Genomic DNA, 26,475 nt, shown 5'->3' with positions numbered 1-26,475 from the left:
TTGCATTATGGAAAGATGTGTGTGAGGTTACCCCATCGCCATTGGTTCCAACTTTGTCCATCATGTCGCTCTGATGAGAAGACCTCGTCCATGTTTCATTAATAGGGCAGAGTGCTGTTGAAGTATCTATGTTGAACAATTATAACAGTACCAAGTAAGTTTGCTCCAATTGCATTTGATGCAGAAGGCACAACACCGCCATCATGCGTCAGGTTCAGTAGAAGGCACGACACCGCCACGCTCTCCTCCACTACAACGCCACGCACCCGGTAATTAAACATGCTTTCTCTTCATTCAAGTAGTAAGAGCATCTCCAGCCCCCCCCCCCCCCCCCCCCCGAGTGCCACCCCCAGGCGCCTTTTCTTCTGCCGGCGAGCTAAAAATGGCAAAAAAAGGCCCAGCCATGCCCCCAAGACCTCAAAAAGGTGCCGGTGAACCCAGGCCACACCCAACGCGCTGGGGGGCTGCTAGGGGCGCCGGCGGAAGCAACAGCCAATCATATTCCTCCATGTATCATTTTTTTCTGGTCCACTCATTCACTTTTTGCCTGGCGACTGTCCTGGGGGCACCAACGGCTGGGAAAACGTCCTCGCGTTTCATTCGGCGAAGGTGTATTGCCCCCCAGGACGTGCTATATTTGGCCTGGCGATTGTCCTGGGGGGCTCCAATGGCTGGAGATGCTCTAATTCATTGTATTTGCATGTTTCTAGCAGCCATGTATAAAAAAAGCTTCAGCTTTGGGTTGTTGATTTAGCAGCATCAATCATTAATTGTTCTGCTATATATGTTCTTAACCATGACAACCTGATTAGGCTCTTAGTTTATTATGGTCTTTGTTCTGGGTGGATCTCTGACTATTCTGGGTGGGCATGAATCTCTTCTTTGTTTCTTCATCTCCTCTTATTCTGATTCCTGCGTTTGTTTTATGTGAAGGTTGCTCCGATGAGGACAAGCTGCTTCTGCAGGTGGACGGGCCCTCAAGGCTGCTCTGCCTATTCCTCCTGCTACCCCCACACGTGGTGAGCCCCACCCGTTCTCGAGCTACCCCTGCAAATATGATGTGATGTGCACAAAATACTTGCAATTGTTCTCGACACAAGAGCATTTCATGTATTGTTCTATTTGAATGTGCAATTTCATTGCTTCTGTGTTGTTTGATGCTTGCTTCACAAGAGGGAAATCATGGATATAAACTGCGCTTCCTTTCAAGTTGAATAGTAATGATCACCATTTGGTTCCATTTTCTCCTCTGCATCCAGTGTTCACTCTCTCATAGATGTCCATATATACACAGTTCTGATCTCCTTTTTCTGCGGCTCCATACAGCGAACACAAAGTCGTCGATGCATTGAGGGCTCAATGTCGTCTCCGCCGGCTGAGCGGCAAGCCGGGGTTGGGCCTGCACCCCGTCTATCAGCACCCTCCTGCGTCTCCATTCACGGATCTGCATGTCAACCCCTCTTCTCCTCCTATCCACGCATCTTCTTTTCCAGAGCTAGGTGTATGGTTGCATGGCAATTTGTGTTTTGGGGCTCACCATGTTCTGCTTGCCCTGGTTGGCCAATGAGGCTTTCCTTTTCTGGTAAAGGCCAAATATACTATTCTCTATGCTGTATATTTTTGTAGTTCCTTTGTTTCCATGCTTGTTTTTTGATGGGGTGTAAATATATGCTTTTTTGTTCCTTGTCTGGATTCAGGTAGGGCCTAACATTATTGTTCCTTTGTGCATGGAAATGTTGGTGGTTTTGTTCCTTTGTGTATGGAAGGGGGCCTTGGTTAGAATTTCTAACGTTTGAGTTGTAATTAGTGTTTTTGTTACACATGAAAACATATGGTTGTTTGTACAATCACATATGAAAAAGAGAGGATTGTTTGTCCAACAATTTTCTTTCTCTGTGATAGTTTTACTAGAAATAAAGCATAGTCACTATTACATCCTATTTTATATCTTGTTGTGTCGTGATATCTGTATAGACTCTGTCTACGTCCTTTTGACATTCCAAGTTTTGTTTTTCTATGGCTCAATTAGTTACCCCGTATCAAGAGAAATTTAACTGGTATTTGCGGTAGAGTTAGCTGAATTCATGAAGCAACGATTTAGTTATTATTAAAGCTGAAACACAACATGTTTTGACAAATGCGTTCTAAGTAAAGCCTCCAACTAACATAAGCAAAAACATATTCTTTAGGTTTATCATCTATTGAAGTATTATGTAGAATTTAAAATCTTACGAGGCAAAGCAAATGAGCTCTATGCACTTTCCATGTAGCACAGAACAAAAATAATCATGTATATTTTGGATGCACCTAGATATACTCATCAGCAAAGCTGAGGTTATAGGGCACTCACCCACATTGTCGATATCTCCGTCACTATGATCACCCACATGATGGACAATTCCCTTCTTTCTTTTCTATGTGGCTATTGACACATAATGCTATTACTGTGTGCATATATGTACTGTGATCCATTCTCATTCTTCATATCTTGAGAAACTATCTCAAGATACTCGCGTTTGTGTTTTGGAGAAAGCCTATTCTATGATTAATATATCGAGTATGGATGCCGCGATATCAACTCTCTTTATGATGATGTTCTTACAGAATATAGGTTTTATGGTAACAAGTCTTAGCCAACACCTATACTGATGCTCAGACCAGATGATTATAGTCTCTCCTTGCTATTTTTCTTGAGGTGTGTACATCTATCTAGACAATTTTAATTAAAATATATATTCCATACAAACCATCAATACATGTTAGTTGACTTTGAAACTAATCAGTAAAAAGGTTGTCCCTTTCGCATTTTATAGACATAAAGATTTGGTGTTGACTGTCGATCTTTAGTTAACACATGACCTTACAACCGTAGGGAGTGGGAAAAAACTTGTATGTTTGGCACATTTGAAGAACATATCATAGTAACAAAGTTTTGGTAAACAATGTCCTAGATCTCAACCATATAGAAATACTAAATATATGTTTATTTGTATATGGATTAATTATACAGACTTATAAAACCATGTGCAGCGCACATAAAAGAAATTTGAAATAACTATTATTTCAATATTTGCTTTTTCAGTTGAGCATAATAGTTTATAGCCTGATAGGCTTGGACATAATTGTCTACATGTACTGCTCAGTAGGCGACATCCTTTGGGAAATTGAGGATGTCCTCGTGCATTTTCTAAATACAATTGTGGCAGATCTGAGGAAGGAGGGGAGGAATAATCTCGCGGGAGAGTTCGGTGTAGAGGAAGAAGAACAAGATATTATTTATTTCTTGTGAACAGTCAAGCTTGTGCATTGTCCCACTGTAAGTTATTTCAACAATAGTAGTAACTGTTATCTCTGGCCATCTGTCGCGACATTTTCTTTAACTACCAATGCATATTTATTTTCTTGTTAATAACTCTCATAATTGCTTGCTACTGTTTCAGTTCTGGGGCCAGGCAACCTTGAATCCAACGTCCACCTGCAGGCTACATCTCAGGTAGGATAAAAAGATTGCAGTGAACTTGATGGGTATATCATTATTGTTGCCTCCTAATTTGTGTGATGAGCAAATGTGTAGATTGTGTGTAAATCCGAGATGCCTAAAACGGTTGGGAAGTGAACTTGTTACCTCGGTTCAGTTTAATGGCATGTTAAACTCGATGCACTTTCTGGACTGTGACATTTTTCCTGAAATTTTGGAAGTGACTGCAAATGTAGTCTAAATAGAGTGACTGAGTAGTTACTTTCTCACAAGAGTTGAGTTCCCGTTATTACTTGCTAAGATGGATTGGTGGTTTTTATGTTAGATGAAAAATATTACATCAATCTTTACGGCTTTTTATGGGCAAGTGATTCCGAGTCCATAATAAGGAATAATATAGCCCCAGTGCTGTGATAATGTTAAAACATTTACCTCTTTTATCGGTTCAAGTTATGTATTTGCTGCGAAAAAATGGTCTTATATCAAATAATAGCCTAGAGCTTTTGGAGTGTTATTACTTGTATTTGTTGCTTGGATGTATAAACCTTCAGCAGACTGTCAGTTTTGCTTTTATATAATCTGTTTGTTTAAGTCTGCTGCATATTGGTCAAAAGCTCATGCTAATTGATGATGTTAGGTGATGATCTTGTATCTAACAGTGATTTCTGAATGCATGCTAAAGAAAACTCATGAACATCATGGCGCCTTGTTGATGGGGTGATCAATAGCTACTATATTGGGACCCTGCACTTAAATTGTAGGTCTGATTTTGTTTTGGAGTTCTCCTGCTACCCACAAGCTCAGATAGTTCTTTTGTTTGTGCAGGGGAAATTGCAAAGCATATTATGAATTGTTACAAGAAACTATTTCCGCTGTTTTGGTGCAAGGATGTTGCTTTTTAGTATGCTTCCCGTATCTTGGTATCTTGGAATAATAAACAGATAGATGTCGTGTACCAAGATTGTTCCTTGTTGTTAAGAGGGATACCAATATTATACAAGAATTTTTCTGATGACTCCTAAAGCATATTTGGATATCCAGCAAAGTATATTGTCGCTTCCCTGTTAGTAAAACGATTATGTTAGAAATTTGGTTGGCAGCCCTACATTTGGCTGATTGCTAGCTGACTGGATTACTCATGTTTGCGGACTCTGGTAACTTATGCCTACCAAGAACTACATGAATTTTGTGTCTTGCTGCAGTGAACATTACCAAACTAATTCTAAAGGTGTTATAATCATGTTTTCTTTTGCATTATCAACTTTTAACTTTTGTCATTTGTTAACACATTCCTTTTGCATTATCAACTTTTAACTATTGTCATTTGTTAACACGATTATTTAGCATGTTCACTATGCGAGTACTCCCTCCGTCCGAAAATACTTGTCATCAAAATAGATAAAAAGGAATGTATCTAGAACTAATATACATCTAAATACATCCCCTTTTATTCATTTTGGTGACAAGTATTCCCGGACGGAGGGAGTAGTAATAATAGGAGCTATTTATTTGCCAGATAACTAACACTATTCATAAGGCATAAGGGTTAGAAAAAGAACTGTATTCTTGCTGTGTTGATTTTCGTATGGCACACTATGGATTCTTTGTGTAACACATAATGTCGATCAACATGTGTTTACAACGCAGGGAGGAGCCGCGCGACAAGGCAGTCAGACCAAACTCTCTATCCATATATATAGGTAGTCTGATGTTATGCCATAGCCGAACCATATACGTTTCGTGTACTGCTCTATCAATCTGGTCTTTTGGTATATTAGACTCTATCCTTTGTAATGAACTTATTGTCATGGGCGATCATTATGACTGGATCGTATGGTATGAATCGGGTCTTTATGCTTTGTGATGAAATATCATATTATCATGTTCACCAGTTTGGTTTGGTTTTGAGCTAAAACGTATGAAAATACATGGCTTACAACAATGGATATATGTGATGATATATTGAGTGATTAAGCATAATTTTAGACTTTCGGTGATGGACCAATGGGATGCATGGGGTAATTGAATGTTTCTTCTTCACTTTATTATTATCGGTTGGGATCAGCACTCTCGCGCGATCTAGTTATGATGATGCTGCCTATACAAAGCAAACCTACGTGGCTATAAAGTGGAGCACCATGGCGAACAAGAAACTGGCGCTTGAGGACAGACATGAGTGGAATTGATGTTTGATGCAACACGGCGCTGCTGTACGCGTCAGGGCGGACAACAACGACGTGTAACAGATGAGATTTCGGATTGCACGCAAAACAAAGGAATCCAATGCAATTTTGATAGTTTTTTTTTTCAGATTATGGACGAGCTTGCGGCGGAAACTATGATGGAGAAAAAAAAGTTCAATCTAGTAGACAAAATTTTCTCGTACAAATCTAAACCAGCACTATTTGTAGGATGATGCAACCAAAAATTCAACTACGGAAGTACTAGATGCAAAAATTGCTAAAGGCTAAAAAGATAGGTGCAAAGGATGAACTAATCTTTCTTTCTTTTTTGGCTTTTTTTTGGGTTATAGGACATGAAAAATAAACTAATCTAACAAAACTGTAAATCTCTCACCGATGAAACTGAAAACTGATACCACTTATGTGACGGCGGCCCGATGTTTCGATGAGAGTGAGGATAACTATCAATTTGGTGGATTATGATCTTGACGATCCGGCTATACAATACCCGACGATATGCCTCGACAATCGCTAAACCAATCTCCAATGGTTATTGACCTTGCCGTAGGCACGGTCAACCTGAACGACGATGTTTGAGTTCCTGCAAGCAACTAAAGAACCGGCAAGAACAAAGGTGAATTGCAATCTGAAATTGCGAATGAAAAATTAAGTACATGAACTAGATCAAAAGTTGGGGTTCCACTTTGGATCTAACAAAACGGTAGTCCTACACGTCTCATAGATGCGAAATTGTAGCATGGCTAAACAATACAATAAAACCCGCGTAAACCCTAGAATATGATGACTATTTATTAAAGGCCGGCGTGAAGAACGCTTCGTCTATTTTCTTGGAAGTCAAGACGGGCCTGCTAATTGGCCGACCCACACGCGATCTGATTTGAAAATAAACTTCTCATATCAATCTGGTGGCAAACTGCCTCATCTGTACTATAGGCCCAGGTGCGCAACACACAAGGCCATGCATGGGCGCAAAACCTATACGGCGCCCTCAGCGTCCGATACCGTGTTAACGGTACAGGGCGCAGAACGTCGTGAGACAGTTCGGTCCATATCCGGTGTGGGCGTTAGAACATTGAGATAAGTACCATGATTCAAACCGGCAATCGACCGGTTCAACACACACCACCTAACCAATAGGCCACCTGCTGTTGACGTGGTATGTTATAGCTTTTCCTTCTTTTCTTCTTTGTACCTTTTTTTTGTTTTTTTGTTGGAACGGTTTTGTTAGTTTTTATTATTTTCCTTCTTAATTTTTTCCAATAATTCAACATTTTTCGTTTCAATTTCGTGAACTTTTTTAAATTTGATATTTTTTTCAAAATTCAATGAACTTATTTTCAAATTCGATGAACTTTTTACAAATTGGATGAACTTTTTTCAAATTTGATGAACCTTTTTTCAAACTCGATATTTGTTTTCAAATTTGCCAACTTTTTTGAAAATTCATGTACAATTATGAATTCATGAATTTTTTGATTTTTTTTTAATTTTGCAAATTTTCCCTTTTTAGTTTTTTCAAACAGCAATGGTTTTTTCGACAAGTGCTTGCAAGAGAAAAAAAGGCTAGCAAAGGAGCGAGCAGCGACCGATTGAGCCAGCAGCAGCGGTCGAGCGAGCAGTCGAGCGATTAGCGATCGAGCGAGCCAGCAGCAGCGGCCGAGCGAGCAGTTGAGCGATTAGCGATCGAGCGAACAAATGCATGTTGATTCGATAATGCTCAAGTGTAAATCTTCTGTATTAAACTTCGCATCTTCACCCGAGGTTTGTGCATGTCTTCTTTAATCCTGCATATAAAATATTGTGTTGTATTTTTGTTTCGGATAACAAAATAATAATTCATATAATTTCTATTAGAATTCACCTGATAATTATCTTTACGCGCAATAATTGTGGTTATATCCGTATGGGTCATGTTTATATCAGGTCATTAATCTTCTTCTTCTTGTCCGCAAGCCACTTCTTCACATGCTCATCCAAGAGGGTTTCGTCTGCCAACATGATCATCGCATCCACCACGTCCTGTAAGAGTTGCAACCTCTCCTTCTCAAGCTCTATGTAGCCAAATGTCTTGGCCTTCTCGAGTTCCCATTTGATCGCCACCCCTTGGTGGTCCACCATGTCCGAACCTCCTTGCACCGCCGCCGCCTCCCTCTCTCGCTGCAGGCGTTGCCGCAACTTCCGGGCGGCGTCCTCCGCCTTGCAAGTCGGAGCCGACGAAGGGAGGCCGACGGACAAGGCAGACTGCGTCTTCGTCGCGGTGGTGGATCGGGACCGGTGGTGAGGATTGGGAGCAAGGGTGGAGGACGGCGAGGGTTCGGGCGCGGGAAAAGTTGGAGGGCGGCGGGAGGAGGAGAAAGGGTTTGGTGCATTTGGCGCAATTTTCGATGGGGTCGGGCTGACGGGTCCGACGTGGCGGGCACGCCCGGGCGCCCCATATTTGGGCTGGATATGAGGGGTGCCGATCAGCCCAGGCGTTCGAGGCCCATTTAAGGAGCCCGTCTAGATCGAAAAATCGTGACCGGGTGGCCCACCCGGGTGTATGAGCCAGGCTTGAGGTGCCCGACTGTAGATGCTCTAATCATCTAGATCCGACGCTCAAAGGCTCCACCCTCCCCCACGACTTGGGTTCGGGCGCCTCCCCAAAACTTCGTCGGGATCCGCCACAACCGGCAACGGCGAGGCCAGAGGTGGCCGGATCCGGCACAGGTTGGTCTCTCCCCTCCTTCTTCGCCCACCCTCTCCTCCTTACCTCACGCCACTTGTCTTCCCTTTTTTGCAGGTCGCCATGGCGCGGACGGCGATGACGGCAGGAGGGGCACACACATCCGTGGAATGGGACGCCGCCATGAAGATGGAGATCCTTCTTCACACCACGCAGAGGCCCCATGGAGCCTCCCTCCTTCTTCGGTGACTTCTTCTCAGGCCCCACCCACTACCTCTGCCCTCCCCCCTCCTCTACTTTGAGTTGCACCATGCTTTGTTTCAGATTCATCCACCCATGGATGATACATGGGAAGTTAGGGGTTGCTGCAGTTTGAGGTTAATCCCTTGATTGGCTGCTGTTTAGGGTTGATTAGATTAGTTAGCTCAGTTGGCTGCTAGACTTTAGGAGTGCATACATAGGTATGACGTGCTCTGCACATTTAGGATTGAAGTATTGTGTTGCAGCACTCAGTGACGTTAATTTAGGGCATTTCAGTGTCAGTTCCACTATATTTCGCGGGACATTTAACAGTGCAATTTCATGGTTATTACAGTGTAATTTCAAGGTTCTTGCACTGTAAGTTCAGAGAATTACAATGTTAGTTTATGTGAATTCCCGTGCATTTTACTGTGTAATTTAAGTGCAATGGAAATTATAGTGTAAATTCAGTGTAATTTACTATGTAAATTTACGGAAATTACATTGTAATTCGTGTGCAACTTTTAGTGTAATTTACACTGTAATTTCAAAGGGTTTACAGTAGAGTAATTTAAGTGTAATTACAGTGTGCACTTTAGAGCAATCATACTATATATTTAGTGAATTTAAAGTATCACTCCATACCTTTCGGGTTTGTCTTTTTTCCCTACAAGTTACTGCTATACTGTTGATTGATTCTACCCTTGCGTAAGAAACTTTGCTGAGCACATAATTTTCTACTATGTAATTTGAGCAGCTTGGTAACCGTAATTTTCAGTTTCCTTTGACCCTAGGCCCTTGTGCTTTAGAATTGCTATTTTTTTGTTAGTGTACATGCTAGATCATGTGGTTTATGATACTTCTCTCGTCCTTATAAACAAATTGACATATTTGTGCTGTGGAACAGAAAGAATATTTCAGTGTCTCTCTTTAGGCCTTTTGTCGAATTGTTATGTGGTCCAGCGCAGCCTTACGAAACCGGGTTCTATGCAGTTCATGTACAGTGCAAAACTCATTATTGCAGGTCAGGCCTGTTGCGTGTTTTGGGTCATTGACATGCAGGAAAGAAGGAAAAAGGACATAGAAGTATCATTTTGTTATTGGTCAAGAAATTTGAATAATGTCCAACTGATTTCAGTTGAATGACAAATAGACAATCCCTTGTTTAATCAGTAGATATACACCATTAACTCGAATGGCAAATAAATACTAGTCCACTTATAATCGATGATTGCGCATGATGCATCCATCCATTCTATCGGAGAGGTTGTGTTTTTTTTCTTCTTGTGCTAAGGTTGATAGCATCACATATCTTATGCTTTTGTTTCTCAAGTAGAGCCTTGAGATAGATGTGTCTGCAACCGTCCTCGAATGGTTGTGCAATAATAATGGTCCTAGCTAATTACTAGTATGCACTGCTTATAAAACAACTTGCTGCTCGTTTCACTTTGAGTATGTTGTTGCTGCTAAAGTAGCAACAACAACAGCCATGCTTTGGTTCCCCAAAATTCAGATGGCACTGGCATCTCTACATACACACACACATATGAATATGCACCTCGGTTTGGTTCAGTTTGCATGTGTACCGTTGCTTTAACTTTGACTGAAACTATCTTGGTGGCACTTGCATCAATGTTGTGCTCTCCCTTGTATATGTCCTTGGAGAAGATGACCATTGGACTGTAGGGGACGAACAACCTTGTCCTGCTCGAGGAGGAGGAGGATGGCCACCCGAGCTCGAGGACGACACGGCAACAGGTAGCACTCACCTCCCTACCAAGGTGAAGGTCCGATCTGCCTGTTTAGATGGTCTGCTCTTGTCTTGTGATCTGAGGGGAGAAGAAAGCCATTGGCCTCAATTATATTTGCATTTGAGGGGAGCGATCCTTTTGGTAGATGCAGAGTATTGATTAGATATTCCACAAAACTCACCACACGAGTATACTACCTATATCCACAAAATTCACCACACGAGCATACTACCTATGTCCAAATGTGGGTGTGATACTTTCGACATGAAACATGAATATCAGGTTGGGAGTTTGGAGTTTAATCAAATAACGCAGCAAGGCGATCATCGGTAGGGATGCACCTTTGAGGCGGCAAGGAGAGCTTCTCAAAGGCAGTACACATGGCTTATTACTGCTTGTATGTGAGTACGCAGATGTGGCGTCTATGGATAGAGGGTTAGGGGCGCAACGCAAGCGGCAGTAGGGGATACACAACCTGATTTGATTTGGTCAATCACGGGAAATGGGAGAAGGCCTAGGGTGCAAAGTTTGGATCGGTGGGTTGGTAGCGTTAGGCATAATAGAGTTCAAACCTTTTTCATAGGCATATGTAGGTTATTTCCTTGAAGCATTTTATCAAAATGGTGTAGGTGGGTAATATCTCTCAACTTAAATGTGAAGGGGAGATATTATTTCCTTGTAGAGGCCGAGGAATACATGGCGTACCGCTACATATGCAACCATGATTTTTTGTGGAAGGTTACGAGAGAACCTGAAACATACCATGGACCGAAGCATGGGCACATGAAGTTCCAACACCGAAGGGTAAGGAGACGGGCCCGCGTCATTTACGTCGGGAATATGCGACCTTGATTCTTTGTGGATGGTGATGCCAAGACTAGGATAAGGTGGATCCGGACACATGAGCAGATGAAGTGCCTGACACGAAGTAGGTTAAGGAGCTGGACCCAAGTCATCTACACCGCAAATTGGTCGAAGGTGTGCCGCAAATGATAGATGTACTTGAGGAGGGAGAAAGCCTGTGAAAAGAACATACGGTTGCTCGATGATGACACATGTCTTGAGAGGATGGCGAGAACCCTAGATATGGTTAAGGCACGCCACGAGAACATCACCCCGGTCGCAAGATTCTCAGTGGTGTGCGGCAACCGAAGCCAAAAGGGCACCCCCGCAAGACCTTGAAACGCCAGAGCGGTCGGCGCACAAGAAATGGTGAGGAAAATCACATAAGGTACCAAGCAAGGCCATCCTGATCAGGGCTTCATTGCCAAGCTTATGTCCACCACTGCGATTCAGACAAACTTTCAACTGGCGTCTCTGTCTTCTCAAGATTTCCACGGTCCCATCAGGATGTATATATGTACTTTGTTTATTTTGAAAATTAATATATCACCAAAGAAATTGTAGTACTTGTCATTCTTTTAATTACTTAGTAGTTTGCATGATAGACTCAATCTTATATTTACTAATTAGAGGCACCAAATAAGCGACCACGTTAATCCTCAAAAACTAAGAATATTATCCATCCGATCTCCATATTAAGTATCTGTAGCCGTCCATTGGACAACTCAAGAGTCCTGGGTTACTATCCCACGTCATGCTCCATGTAATGTGAAAAAAAAAATCATCTCCTTGGCCAAATCCATCCCACGTCATGCTCCATGTAATGTGAAAAAAATCATCTCCCTGGCCAAATTCTTCCTGCCCCGATCTATCATGTGAGGCACTTGCGCATCATCCACAAATCCCTAGCGCAAATCCATCCCACTTCATGCTCCATGTAATGTGAAAAAAATCATCTCCCTGGCCAAATTCTTCCTCCCCCGATCTATCATGTAAGGCACTTGCACATCATCCACAAATCCCTAGCGCTGCTCTTCCAGGTCGTCCTCCTCCTTCCTATCTTTTGCTGTCTTAATGCAAAACGATTCCGTGAGATCCTTGTGATCCTCTTCATCTTCACGTAGAAATCTGAACTCTCCCAACCACGCTGCAGATCTGTGGTCCGTCTTGGACAAAGAGAAGGCCCTTTCAATCTCCACAGATGCCATGCCCCAACCAAACCGCAACCCATGATAAACGATGTTGTTCAGAAGGAGGCGCTACCTAAGTCTGATCGGACATATGCCATTGTTGGGGAAGCTACAAGTCGAAGAACTATGGTAGACTAATTGCAGGTAATTAAGGAGCTAGCAACGATCCATTAGGTTTTTGTTATTAGGAATTTTTATGTAGTGCGACTTGATCTCAAAGAACAAGTACACCATTAGAGTTCGTTTTGGAGGATTTTGATGATGTGCGCTTAGTTACAGACTTATCTAAATACGTATAACTAGGATGGACAATATTTGTAGGAGCCATACAATCCAATTAGGGGATTCAGTTTGTCAAAGATGTTTCCACATATCCCTAGCGCTGCTCTTCTAGGTTGCCCCCTGCTTCCTATCTACGGTCTTCAAGTAAAGCGATTTAATGAATCTCTTGCTGCAGAAATTTCAACTGCCACAAGAAGGCTGCAGACCTGCGGTTCATCTTGGCTGAGGTGTCATACAATCCAGTTAAGGGATTCCATTCATTGAAGATGTGGCTGTACTTTCGCACAACAAATTCAAGCACATCTTCTTATGTTCTTAGAAATTGGATGAGTTGTTTTGGACTTTCTTTGGTCTACTCCTCTATGCTTCTTATTGGGAAAAACTACAGGTTCGATTTGGATCTGTACTTACAATTTTATGCTTCTGTAATTATCCTATAGGCCATGTCCATCATAGAAGCACAAACAATACTCTATTCTGTTGATTTTTATTTATCTATAGTGTCGTCTGCAAGCCTATTTATATGTTATTTGCAGACATGGAATGTTTATGCGTTCAAGAAGTCAAGAAGATGACACCTTAGCAGTATCTATTTGAAGGAAGACGGGAGATCTAAAAAGATGCTCAAGTTAACATCATGGTCCGTTCACCTCCTCAACACTGTTAAGAAGTAGCTCTGTGTGGAAAATAAAAATGCCATGTTTTTTCATCTTCATGTCTTCTTATTTCTGTCTATATTATGCAGCAAGTGCTAACTGTTACTGTTACTTCCATCTCTAACAAACCAAATCAGTGGTTGGTACTTTGTTTCTCAAGTAAAAAAAATAGGATTTGTGTCACGATCCAGGAGATAAATTTAGGAGGTCTCCACTGCCTCAGGCAATTTCATATCGTATAGGTCATTAGGCCAAGTAAAAAAATCTACAAGAACATTGATTGAAAATAGATCGCCGCATTGAATCGAAAGAGAAGACAAACTAGCAGGTATGTAATATTTATTTTGCTTTTTGTTGTGTTGTTTTTGTTCTGACTACAGAACTTGAATTAGATACAAGTTTCAAACGAATAGTGCCCTTCTAGAATTTATGCTTCGTTATGTATGATGCAGGATTCAACCGACCCAGTTATATGGCGTTCTGAACATGGGTGTCCCCACTATATTGACTTCTTGATATGCTTCTATTATATTCTCTAAAAGAGACAAAAAACAAAAACCTTCCCCCAATCTAGCGGCGACGATCAAGTTCCAACCGGCCGATGGATAGCCAGGACATCTCCCTGTTGTCTAGATTGTGTGCCACAGTCAGTTTAATTTGCTTCGTCTCCAACACGAACTTCATGCAACCATCAACTACAGTGCTGCCTGGGCTGATGGAGAACCATGGCATCGGTGTTGTGTGGATTGTGTGCCACGCCAACTAAAGTTTGCTTCATCTCTAACACGTAGCTGATGCAACCATGAACTGTAGGGTTGCCTGAGATCTGTACTCGGCTCCTTCTCAGGTATAAACGTACTTCTTTGGTGTTTTATGGTAAGTGCCTGCTCGCAGCTTTTCAATTAGATGGGTAAGAGTGTTTCTCCTTCTCAGGTACAAACATAGTCCTTTGATGTTTGACGGTTTTGATCTTGGTGACCCCCATCCATTGGTCGTCAATAACCTGTTGCCCCTGTCTCAGGGAGAAAAAGGCATGGTTGTGGCAATCATGGGCTGCAGTGAGGCATCTACACAATGAGAGAAAAAATTCTGATCAAACAGTACAACAGGAAGTTTGGGCGAAAATCAGCTCAAGTTCCAAGTATCTGCTCCTTTTCGTTTTAGCCATACTTTGCTCTACATGTGCAACTTTTGTGGGCTGCACGCTGTGTCACTTTGTGTGAGAAACAACCTGACATGATTTAGTACATTCTCCCGCCCTATTAACAAGAGTGCTTAGTTAATAGTTTGCAAGACAATTGTTTCTTTAATAATTTGTTAGTTGTAGCCAACAAATAATGACTTACCAGAAAAATAAGATTACACAAGATTATAATTCACTACTCAGGATTTGAACTCCTTTATAATTTCAACCACGCCCACTTTAGGCATTAATGATGTTAGAGAAGAATGAGTATCACATATTAGGTACCACAACAGAAATGAGTATCACATATTAGGTATCTCATGAGGTACATTTTTTTTAATCTAAATTTGTTTAAGTATTGAAATAGTGCAAATCTACTACAATGTGAAGATGTCAGCATATCAGAACTTCGCAATCAAGAAAAGAAATCATGTTATGGGAGCATCTGTTTCTCGCATTAGTTTTTCTGTTGTTAATTTTTGTAATTTTCCAATACTTTGCTACTAAGGGTTTTAGGAGCATGAATATTGCAATGATATTCCTTTCAGGTGTAGGAAGGTAGTTGCGATGTGCAGAATACGTGGTGGGTGAGATTGATCAATCATGCATGTGTTAACTTATAAAAAACATAACTTAGAGGGCTAAATTTTGGTCGAAAACAGGATTCCGACGGGGGTTTTAGAGACATTTCGTTCGTGGTACTTCATTCTGCTTTTAGGTCGATGAAAGCGTGCACCTAACTTTTAGTATATTCTAATAATTTTGGACCTAATAATCATAACAAATGTGCAGTAGCATGATAATGATTTGACTTATCCAAGTCCTTCAAGTTGAAGAGAAGTATATACATTCCTCATATGTAATAACCAATCATGATTCCATTTTTCCTTCTTAGGTAATATATGTCTAACTAGGTTATTACATATATTCCCTAAATTTTATTCCTTCCATAATAATCAATCTAACTAGGTTCTAATTCCCATGACCTCTAAATGTGATGCTCATTTTTCTCTACTGGGTATGTGGTTCCTTCTAAGCGTTTCTTCAAAATCCATATTATAATTCCAATTGTATCGTCTCATAGTGTCAATCATATTTCTATATATGGCGTATAATGATTAGTTGGGACATATTGAAGATTCCAGTCCAAGTTCTAATATATTTCGAACTCATAGTATAGTATAGAGTATTGTACATTCATGTTTCGAAAATCACTAGACCGTGCGGGCGCACGGGTTGATGACTAGTTCATTTAACTAGGCAAGTAGTTACACTGCATTTCGTTCGTGCGGCTAATTAACCTTCTCATCTTTAGCATATGGCATAAATTGGACAAATATCTCCTTAACTCCCGACTCTTGGTGTCGATGTGCATGTCACACATGTGATGCATGAAACATGCTCACCGCACTTCACTCGCTCACAAGTATTGTCAAGCTTCTATGTATCATAGGACGAGATAGGACAGCATGGGGCTGTCCACACGAGGCACATGCACAGTCTATGGCTTAGGGTTGGTGGATCCGCGCCAAACTAGTTGCCGGCATTAAGGGTAGATATCGTGTGCTCTCCTTCCATCTCTACGTACGCATGAGGGCCTATAGCATGCATGCAATGCAATGCAATATACTCCCTCCGTTCCTAAATATAATTTTTTTTTAGAGATTTCACTATAGACTACATACGGATGCATATATACATATTTTAGAGTGTAGATTCACTCATTTTGCTTCGTATATAGTCTCTTATTGCAATCTCTAAAAAGACTTACATTTCGGAACGGAGGGAGTATTTATTCCTTCTTTTCCCTGTGTAAGTCTTATTTTACGTTTCGAAATGTAAGTCTTTTTAGAGATTGCAATAAGAGACTACATGCGAAGCAAAATGAGTGAATCTACACTCTAAAATATGTATATATGCATCCGTATGTAGTCTATAGTGAAATCTCTAAAAAAAACTTATATTTAGGAACGGAGGGAGTATATTGCATTGCATTGCATGCATGCTATAGGTCCTCATGCGTGCGTAGAGATGGAAGGAGAGCACACGATATCTACCCTTAATGCCGGCAACTAGTTTGGCGCGGATCCACCAACCCTAAGCCGTAGACTGTGCATGTGCCTCGTGTGGACAGCCCCATGCTGTCCTATCTCGTCCTATGATACATAGAAGCTTGACAGTACTTGTGAGCGAGTGAAGTGTGGTGAGCATGTTTCATGCATCACATGTGTGACATGCACATCGACACCAAGAGTCGGGAGTTAAGGAGATATTTGTCCAATTGATCCCATATGCTAAAGATCAGAAGGTTAATTAGCCGCACGAACGAAATGCAGTGCAACTACTTGCCTAGTTAAATGAACTAGTCATCAACCCGTGCGCCCGCACGGTCTAGTGATTTTCGAAACACGAATGTACAATACTCTATACTATACTATGTTATGAGTTTGAAATATATTAGAACTTGGACTGGAATCTTCAATATGTCCCAACTAATCATTATACGCCATATATAGAAATATGATTGACACTATGAGTCGATACAATTGGAATTATAATATGGATTTTGAAGAAACGCTTAGAAGGAACCACATACCCAGTAGAGAAAAATGTGCATCACATTTAGAGGTCATGGGAATTAGAACCTAGTTAGATTGATTATTATGAAAGGAGTAAAATTTAGGGAACATATGTAATAACCTAGTTAGACATATATTACCTAAGAAGGAAAAATGGAATCATGATTGGTTATTACATATGAGGAATGTATATACTTCTCTTCAACTTGAAGGACTTGGATAAGTCAAATCATTATCATGCTACTGCACATTTGTTATGATTATTAGGTCCAAAATTATTAGAATATACTAAAAGTTAGGTGCACGCTTTCGTCGACCTAAAAGCAGAATGAAGTACCACGAACGAAATGTCTCTAAAACCCCCGTCAGAATCCTGTTTTCGACCAAAATTTAGCTCTCTAAGTTATGTTTTTTATAAGTTAACACATGCACGATTGATCAATCTCACCCACCACGTATTCTGCACATCGCAACTACCTTCCTACACCTGAAAGGAATATCATTGCAATATTCATGCTCCGAAAACCCTTAGTAGCGAAGTATTGGAAAATTACAGAAATTAACAACAGAAAAACTAATGCGAGAAGCAGATGCTCCCATAACATGATTTCTTTTCTTGATTGCGAAGTTCTGATATGCTGACATCTTAACATTGTAGTAGATTTGCACTATTTCAATACTTAAACAAATTTAGATTAAAAAAATGTACCTCATGAGATACCTAATATGTGATACTCATTTCTCTTGTGGTACCTAATATGTGATACTCATTTCTGTTGTGGTACCTAATATGTGATACTCATTCTTCTCTAACATCATTAATGCCTAAAGTGGGCGTGGTTGAAATTATAAAGGATTTCAAATCCTGAGTAGCGAATTATAATCTTGCGTAATCTTATTTTTCTGGTAAGTCATTATTTGTTGGCTACAACTAACAAATGGTTAAAGGAACAATTGTCTTGCAAACTATTAACTAAGCACTCTTGTTAATAGGGCGGGAGAATGTACTAAATCATGTCAGGTTGTTTCTCACACAAAGTGACACACCGCGCAGCCCACAAAAGTTGCACATGTAGAGCAAAGTATGGGGCCTCTGCGTGGTGTGAAGAAGGATCTCCATCTCCATGGCGGCGTCCCATTCCACGGATGTGTGTGCCCCTCCTGCCGTCATCGCCGTTCGCGCCATGGCGACCTGCAAAAAAGGGAAGACAAGTGGCGTGAGGTAAGGAGGAGAGGGTGGGCGAAGAAGGAGGGGAGAGACCAACCTGTGCCGGATCCGGCCACCTCTGGCCTCGCCGTGCCGGTTGTGGCGGATCCCGACGAAGTTTTGGGGAGGCGCCCGAACCCAAGCCGTGGGGGAGGGTGGAGCCTTTGAGCGCCGGATCTACATGATTAGAGCATCTACAGTCGGGCACCTCAAGCATGGCTCATACACCCGGGTGGGCCACCCGGTCACGATTTTTCGATCCAGACGGGCTCCTTAAACGGGCCTCGAACGCCTGGGCTAACCAGCACCCCTCATATGTAGCCCAAATATGGGGCGCCCGGGCGCGCCCGCCACGTCGGACCCGCCAGCCCGACCCCATCGAAAATTGCGCCAAATGCACCAAACCCTTTCTCCTCCTCCCGCCGCCCTCCAACTTTTCCCGCGCCCGAACCCTCGCCGTCCTCCACCCTTGCTCCCAATCCTCACCACCGGTCCCGATCCACCACCGTGACGAAGACGCAGTCCGCCTTGTCCGTCGGCGTCCCTTCATCGGCTCCGACTTGCAAGGCGGAGGACGCCGCCCGGAAGTTGCGGCAACGCCTGCAGCGAGAGAGGGAGGCGGCGGCGCAAGGAGGTTCGGACATGGTGGACCACCAAGGGGTGGTGATCAAATGGGAACTCGACAAGGCCAAGACATTTGGCTACATAGAGCTTGAGAAGGAGGGGTTGCAACTCTCACAGGACGTGGTGGATGCGATGATCATATTGGCAGACGAAACCCTCTTGGATGAGCATGTGAAGAAGTGGCTTGCGGACAAGAAGAAGAAGATTAACGACCTGATATAAACATGACCCGTACGGATATAACCACAATTATTGCGCGTAAAGATAATTATGAGGTGAATTCTAATAGAAATTATGTGAATTATTATTTTGTTATCCGAAACAAAAATACAACACAATATTTTATATGCACAAACCTCGGGTGAAGATGCGAAGTTTAATACAGAAGATTTACACTTGAGCATTATCGAATCAACATGCATTTGTTCGCTCGATCGCTAATCGCTCAACTGCTCGCTCGGCCGCCGCTGCTGGCTCGCTCGATCGCTAATCGCTCGACTGCTCGCTCGACCGCTGCTGCTGGCTCAATCGGTCGCTGCTCGCTCCTTTGCTAGCCTTTTTTCTCTTGCAAGCACTTGTCGAAAAAACCACTGCTGTTCAAAAAAACTAACAAGGGAAAATTTGCAAAATTAAAAAAAAATCAAAAAATTCATGAATTCATAATTGTACAAGAATTTTCAAAAAAGTTGGCAAATTTGAAAACAAATATCGAGTTTGAAAAAAGGTTCATCAAATTTGAAAAAAGTTCATCCAATTTGTAAAAAGTTCATCGAATTTGAAAATAAGTTCATTGAATTTTGGAAAAAAATATCGAATTTTAAAAAAGTTCACGAAATTGAAACGAAAAATGTTGTATTATTGAAAAAAATTAATATGGAAAATAATAAAAACTAACAAAACCGTTCCAACAAAAAAACAAAAAAGAAGGTACAAAGAAGAAAAGAAGGAAAAGCTATAACTAACCACGTCAACAGCAGGTGGCCTATTGGTTAGGTGGTGTGTGTTGAACCGGTCGATTGCCGGTTTGAATCATAGTGCTTACATTCAGTTTTTTTGACGTCTTTAATATAGAAAAAAAAGAATGTGGGCCGGCCCATCGTGACAAGGGGGTGTACTGATACACCAGAAGTGCGTCCTTCCCAGTTCTCTCGTACTAGGGAAAGGTCCTCTTAATGCTCTAACGCCCACACCGGATATGGACCGAACTGTCTCACGACGTTCTGCGCCCTGTACCGTTAACATGGTATCGGCCGCTGAGGGCACCGTATAGGTTTTGCGCCCATGCATGGCCTTGTGTGTTGCGCATCTGGGCCTACAGTACCGATGAGGCAGTTTGCCACCAGATTGATATGAGAAGTTTATTTTCAAATCAGATCGCGTGTGGGTCCGGCCAATTAGCAGGCCCGTCTTGACTTCCAAGAAAATAGACGAAGCGTTCTCCACGCCGGCCTTTAATAAATAGTCATCATATTTTAGGGTTTACGCGGGTTTTATTGTATTGTTTAGCCATGCTACAATTTCGCATCTATGAAACGTGTAGGACTACCGCCTTGTCAGATCCAAAGTGAAACCCCAACTTTTGATCTAGTTCATGTGCTTAATTTTTCATTCGTAATTTCAGATTGCAATTCACCTTTGTTCTTGCCGGTTCTTTAGTTGCTTGCAGGACCTTAAACCTCGTCGTTCAGGTTGACCGTGCCTACGGCAAGGTCAATAACCATTGGAGATTGGTTTAGCGATTGTCGAGGCATATCGTCGGGTATTGTATAGCCGGATCGTCAAGATCAGAATCCACCAAATTGATAGTTATCCTCACTCTCATCGAAACATCAGACCGCCGTCACATAAGTGGTATCAGTTTTTAGTTTCATCGGTGAGAGATTTACAGTTTTGTTAGATTAGTTTATTTTTCATGTCCTATAACCCAAAAAAAGCCAAAAAAGAAAGAAAGATTAGTTCATCCTTTGCACCTATCTTTTTAGCCTTTAGCAATTTTTGCATCTAGTACTTGCGTAGTTGAATTTTTGGTTGCATCATCCTACAAATAGTGCTGGTTTAGATTTGTACGAGAAAATTTTGTCTACTAGATCGAACTTTTTTTTCTCCACCATAGTTTCCGCCGCAAGCTCGTCCATAATCTGAAAAAAAAAACTATCAAAATTGCATTGGATTCCTTTGTTTTGCGTGCAATCCGACATCCCATCTGTTACACGTCGTTGTTGTCCGCCCTGACGCGTACAGCAGCGCCGTGTTGCATCAAACATCAGTTCCACTCGTGTCTGTCCTCAAGCGCCAGTTTCTTGTTCGCCATGGTGCTCCACTTTATAGCCACGTAGGTTTGCTTTGTATAGGCAGCATCGTCATAACTAGATCGCGCGAGAGTGCTGATCCCAACCGATAATAATAAAGTGAAGAAGAAACATTCAATTACCCCATGCATCCCATTGGTCCAGCACCGAAAGTCTAAAATTATGCTTAATCACTCAATATATCATCACATATATCCATTGTTGTAAGCCATGTATTTTTATACGTTTTAGCTCAAAACCAAACCAAACTGGTGAACAGGATAATATGATATTTCATCACAAAGCATAAAGACCCGATCCATACCATACGATCCAGTCATAACGATCGCCCATGACAATAAGTTCATTACAAAGGATAGAGTCTAATATACCAAAAGACCAGATTGATAGAGCAGTACACGAAACATATATGGTTCGGCTATGGCATAACATCAGACTACCTATATATATGGATAGAGAGTTTGGTCTGACTGCCTTGTCGCGCGGCTCCTCCCTGCGTTGTAAACACATGTTGATCGACATTATGTGTTACACAAAGAATCCATAGTGTGCCATACGAAAATCAACACAGCAAGAATACAGTTCTTTTTCTAACCCTTATGCCTTATGAATAGTGTTAGTTATCTGGCAAATAAATAGCTCCTATTATTACTACTCCCTCCGTCTGGAAATACTTGTCACCAAAATGAATAAAAGGGGATGTATTTAGATGTATATTAGTTCTAGATACATTTCTTTTTATCTATTTTGATGACAAGTATTTTCGGACGGAGGGAGTACTTGCATAGTGAACATGCTAAATAATCGTGTTAACAAATGACAATAGTTAAAAGTTGATAATGCAAAAGGAATGTGTTAACAAATGACAAAAGTTAAAAGTTGATAATGCAAAAGAAAACATGATTATAACACCTTTAGAATTAGTTTGGTAATGTTCACTGCAGCAAGACACAAAATTCATGTAGTTCTTGGTAGGCGTAAGTTACCAGAGTCGGCAAACATGAGTAATCCAGTCAGCTAGCAATCAGCCAAATGTAGGGGCTGCCAACCAAATTTCTAACATAATTGTTTTACTAACAGGGAAGCGACAATATACTTTGCTGTATATCCAAATATGCTTTAGGAGTCATCAGAAAAATTCTTGTATAATATTTGTATCCCTCTTAACAACAAGGAACAATCTTGGTACACGACATCTATCTGTTTATTATTCCAAGATACCAAGATACGGGAAGCATACTAAAAAGCAACATCCTTGCACCAAAACAGCGGAAATAGTTTCTTGTAACAATTCATAATATGCTTTGCAATTTCCCCTGCACAAACAAAAGAACTATCTGAGCTTGTGGGTAGCAGGAGAACTCCAAAACAAAATCAGACCTACAATTTAAGTGCAGGGTCCCAATATTGTAGCTATTGATCACCCCATCAACAAGGCGCCATGATGTTCATGAGTTTTCTTTAGCATGCATTCAGAAATCACTGTTAGATACAAGATCATCACCTAACATCATCAATTAGCATGAGCTTTTGACCAATATGCAGCAGACTTAAACAAACAGATTATATAAAAGCAAAACTGACAGTCTGCTGAAGGTTTATACATCCAAGCAACAAATACAAGTAATAACACTCCAAAAGCTCTAGGCTATTATTTGATATAAGACCATTTTTTCGCAGCAAATACATTACTTGAACCGATAAAAGAGGTAAATGTTTTAACATTATCACAGCACTGGGGCTATATTATTCCTTATTATGGACTCGGAATCACTTGCCCATAAAAAGCCGTAAAGATTGATGTAATATTTTTCATCTAACATAAAAACCACCAATCCATCTTAGCAAGTAATAACGGGAAGTCAACTCTTGTGAGGAAGTAACTACTCAGTCACTCTATTTAGACTACATTAGCAGTCACTTCCAAAATTTCAGGAAAAATGTCACAGTCCAGAAAGTGCATCGAGTTTAACATGCCATTAAACTGAACCGAGGTAACAAGTTCACTTCCCAACTGTTTTAGGCATCTCGGATTTACACACAATCTACACATTTTCTCATCACACAAATTAGGAGGCAACAATAATGATATACCCATCAAGTTCACTGCAATCTTTTTATCCTACCTGAGATGTAGCCTGCAGGTGGACGTTGGATTCAAGGTTGCCTGGCCCCAGAACTGAAACAGTAGCAGGCAATTATGAGAGTTATTAACAAGAAAATAAATATGCATTGGTGGTTAAAGAAAATGTCGCGACAGATGGCCAGAGATAACAGTTACTAGTATTGTTGAAATAACTTACAGTGGGACAATGCACAAGCTTGACTGTTCACAAGAAATAAATAATATCTTGTTCTTCTTCCTCTGCACCGAACTCTCCCGCGAGATTATTCCTCCCCTCCTTCCTCAGAGCTGCCACAATTGTATTTAGAAAATGCACGAGGACATCCTCAATTTCCCAAAGGATGTCGCCTACTGAGCAGTACATGTAGACAATTATGTCCAAGCCTATCAGGCTATAAACTATTATGCTCAACTGAAAAAGCAAATATTGAAATAATAGTTATTTCAAATTTCTTTTATGTGCCGTGCACAAGGTTTTATAAGTCTGTATAATTAATCCATATACAAATAAACATATATTTAGTATTTCTATATGGTTGAGATCTAGGACATTGTTTACCAAAACTTTGTTACTATGATATGTTCTTCAAATGTGCCAAACATATAAGTTTTTCCCCACTCCCTACGGTTGTAAGGTCATGTGTTAACTAAAGATCGACAATCAACACCAAATCTTTATGTCCATAAAATGCGAAAGGGACAACCTTTTACTGATTAGTTTCAAAGTCAACTAACATGTATTGATGGTTTGTATGGAATATATATTTTAATTGAATTGTCTAGATAGATGTACACACCTCAAGAAAAATAGCAAGGAGAGACTATAATCATCTGGTCTGAGCATCAGTATAGGTGTTGGCTAAGACTTGTTACCATAAAACCTATATTCTGTAAGAACATCATCATAAAGAGAGGTGATATCGCGCCATCCATACTCGATATATTAATCATAGAATAGGATTTCTCCAAAACACAAACGCGAGTATCTTGAGATAGTTTCTCAAGATATGAAGAATGAGAATGGATCACAGTACATATATGCACACAGTAATAGCATTAAGTGTCAATATCCACAGAGAAAAGAAAGAAGGGAATTGTCCATCATGTGGGTGATCATAGTGACGGAGATATCGACAATGTGGGTGAGTGCCCTATAACCTCAGCCTTGCTGATGAGTATATCTAGGTGCATCCAAAATATACATGATTATTTTTGTTCTGTGCTACATGGAAAGTGCATAGAGCTCATTTGCTTTGCCTCGTATGATTTTAAATTCTACATAATACTTCAATAGATGATAAACCTAAAGAATATGTTTTTGGTTATGTTAGTTGGAGGCTTTACTTAGAACGCATTTGTCAAAACATGTTGTGTTTCAGCTTTAATAATAACTAAATCATTGCTTCATGAATTCAGCTAACTCTGCCGCAAATACCAGTTAAATTTCTCTTGATACGGGGTAACTAATTGAGCCATAGAAAAACAAAACTTGGAATGTCAAAAGGACGTAGACAGAGCCTATACAGATATCACGACACAACAAGATATAAAATAGGATGTAATAGTGACTATGCTTTATTTCTAGTAAAACTATCACAGAGAAAGAAAATTATTGGACAAACAATCCTCTCTTTTTCATATGTGATTGGACAAACAACCATATGTTTTCATGTGTAACAAAAACACTAATTACAACTCAAACGTTAGAAATTCTAATCAAGGCCCCCTTCCATAGACAAAGGAACAAAACCACCAACATTTCCATGCACAAAGGAACAATAATGTTAGGCCCTACCTGAATCCAGACAAGGAACAAAAAAGCATATATTTACACCCCATCAAAAAACAAGCATGGAAACAAAGGAACTACAAAAATATAAAGCATAGAGAATAGTACATTTGGCCTTTACCAGAAAAGGAAAGCCTCATTGGCCAACCAAGGCAAGCAGAACATGGTGAGCCCCAAAACACAAATTGCCATGCAACCATACACCTAGCTCTGGAAAAGAAGATGCATGGATAGGAGGAGGAGAGGGGTTGACCTGCAGATCCGTGAATGGAGACGCGGGAGGGTGCTAATAGACGGTGTGCAGGCCCAACCCCGGCTTGCCGCTCAGCCGACGGAGACGACATTGAGCCCTCAATGCATCGACGGCTTTGTGTTCGCTGTATGGAGCCACAGAAAAAAGGAGATCAGAACTGTGTATATATGGACATCTATGAGAGAGTGAACACTGGATGCAGAGGAGAAAATGGAACCAAATGGTGATCATTACTATTCAACTTGAAAGGAAGCGCAGTTTATATCCATGATTGCCCTCTTGTGAAGCAAGAATCAAACAGCACAGAAGCAATGAAATTGCACATTCAAATAGAACAATACATGACATGCTCTTGTGTCGAGAACAATTGCAAGTATTTTGTGCACATCACATCAGATTTGCAGGGGTAGCTCGAGAACGGGTGGGGCTCACCACGTGTGGGGGTAGCATGAGGAATAGGCAGAGCAGCCTTGAGGGCCCGTCCACCTGCAGAAGCAGCTTGTCCTCATCGGAGCAACCTTCACATAAAACAAACGCAGGAATCAGAATAAGAGGAGATGAAGAAACAAAGAAGAGATTCATGCCCACCCAGAATAGTCAGAGATCCACCCAGAACAAAGACCATAATAAACTAAGAGCCTAATCAGGTTGTCATGGTTAAGAACATATATAGCAGAACAATTAATGATTGATGCTGCTAAATCAACAACCCAAAGCTGAAGCTTTTTTGATACATGGCTGCTGGAAACATGCAAATACAATGAATTAGAGCATCTCCAGCCGTTGGAGCCCCCCAGGACAATCGCCGGGCCAAATATAGCACGTCCTGGGGGGCAATACACCTTCGCCGAATGAAACGCGAGGACGGTTTCCCAGCCGTTGGTTCCCCCAGGACAGTCGCCAGGCAAAAAGTGAATGAGTGGACCAGAAAAAAATGATACATGGAGGAATATGATTGGCTGTTGCTTCCGCCAGCGCCCCCAGCAGCCCCCCAGCGCGTTGGGTGTGGCCTGGGTTCTCTGGCACCTTTTTGAGGTCTTGGGGGGCATGGCTGGGCCTATTTTTTCCCATTTTTAGCTCGCCGGCAGAAGAAAAGG

At 41.2% G+C, this 26,475-nt stretch overlaps 2 long non-coding RNA genes across 8 annotated transcripts; one reads left to right on the top strand and one right to left on the bottom strand.

The window, feature by feature from the left end:
• The first annotated feature begins 681 nt into the window (after positions 1 to 681).
• Positions 682 to 4,490, top strand: LOC123082806 (uncharacterized). 5 transcript variants are annotated; one of them, XR_006439124.1, is made up of 6 exons: positions 682 to 863; positions 934 to 1,019; positions 1,327 to 3,316; positions 3,441 to 3,493; positions 4,161 to 4,235; positions 4,304 to 4,490. It is a non-coding gene; the product is annotated as an uncharacterized lncRNA (long non-coding RNA). The 5 variants fall into 5 exon arrangements; XR_006439125.1 differs by lacking the exon at positions 4,161 to 4,235; XR_006439123.1 differs by having other exon boundaries at positions 4,161 to 4,490.
• Positions 4,491 to 21,475: 16,985 nt separating this feature from the next.
• Positions 21,476 to 26,143, bottom strand: LOC123082805 (uncharacterized). 3 transcript variants are annotated; one of them, XR_006439119.1, is made up of 7 exons: positions 25,967 to 26,143; positions 25,811 to 25,896; positions 25,379 to 25,502; positions 23,515 to 23,684; positions 23,338 to 23,390; positions 22,596 to 22,670; positions 21,476 to 22,527 (listed from the first exon to the last, which is right to left on the bottom strand). It is a non-coding gene; the product is annotated as an uncharacterized lncRNA (long non-coding RNA). The 3 variants fall into 3 exon arrangements; XR_006439118.1 differs by having other exon boundaries at positions 23,515 to 25,502; XR_006439120.1 differs by lacking the exon at positions 22,596 to 22,670 and having other exon boundaries at positions 23,515 to 25,502.
• Between the last annotated feature and the right edge of the window lie 332 nt (positions 26,144 to 26,475).

The sequence above is a fragment of the Triticum aestivum genome, chromosome 4A (assembly GCF_018294505.1).
Source record: "Triticum aestivum cultivar Chinese Spring chromosome 4A, IWGSC CS RefSeq v2.1, whole genome shotgun sequence".
Classification (NCBI taxonomy): Eukaryota; Viridiplantae; Streptophyta; class Magnoliopsida; order Poales; family Poaceae; genus Triticum; species Triticum aestivum.
This window is presented reverse-complemented; position numbering and strand designations above follow the sequence as displayed.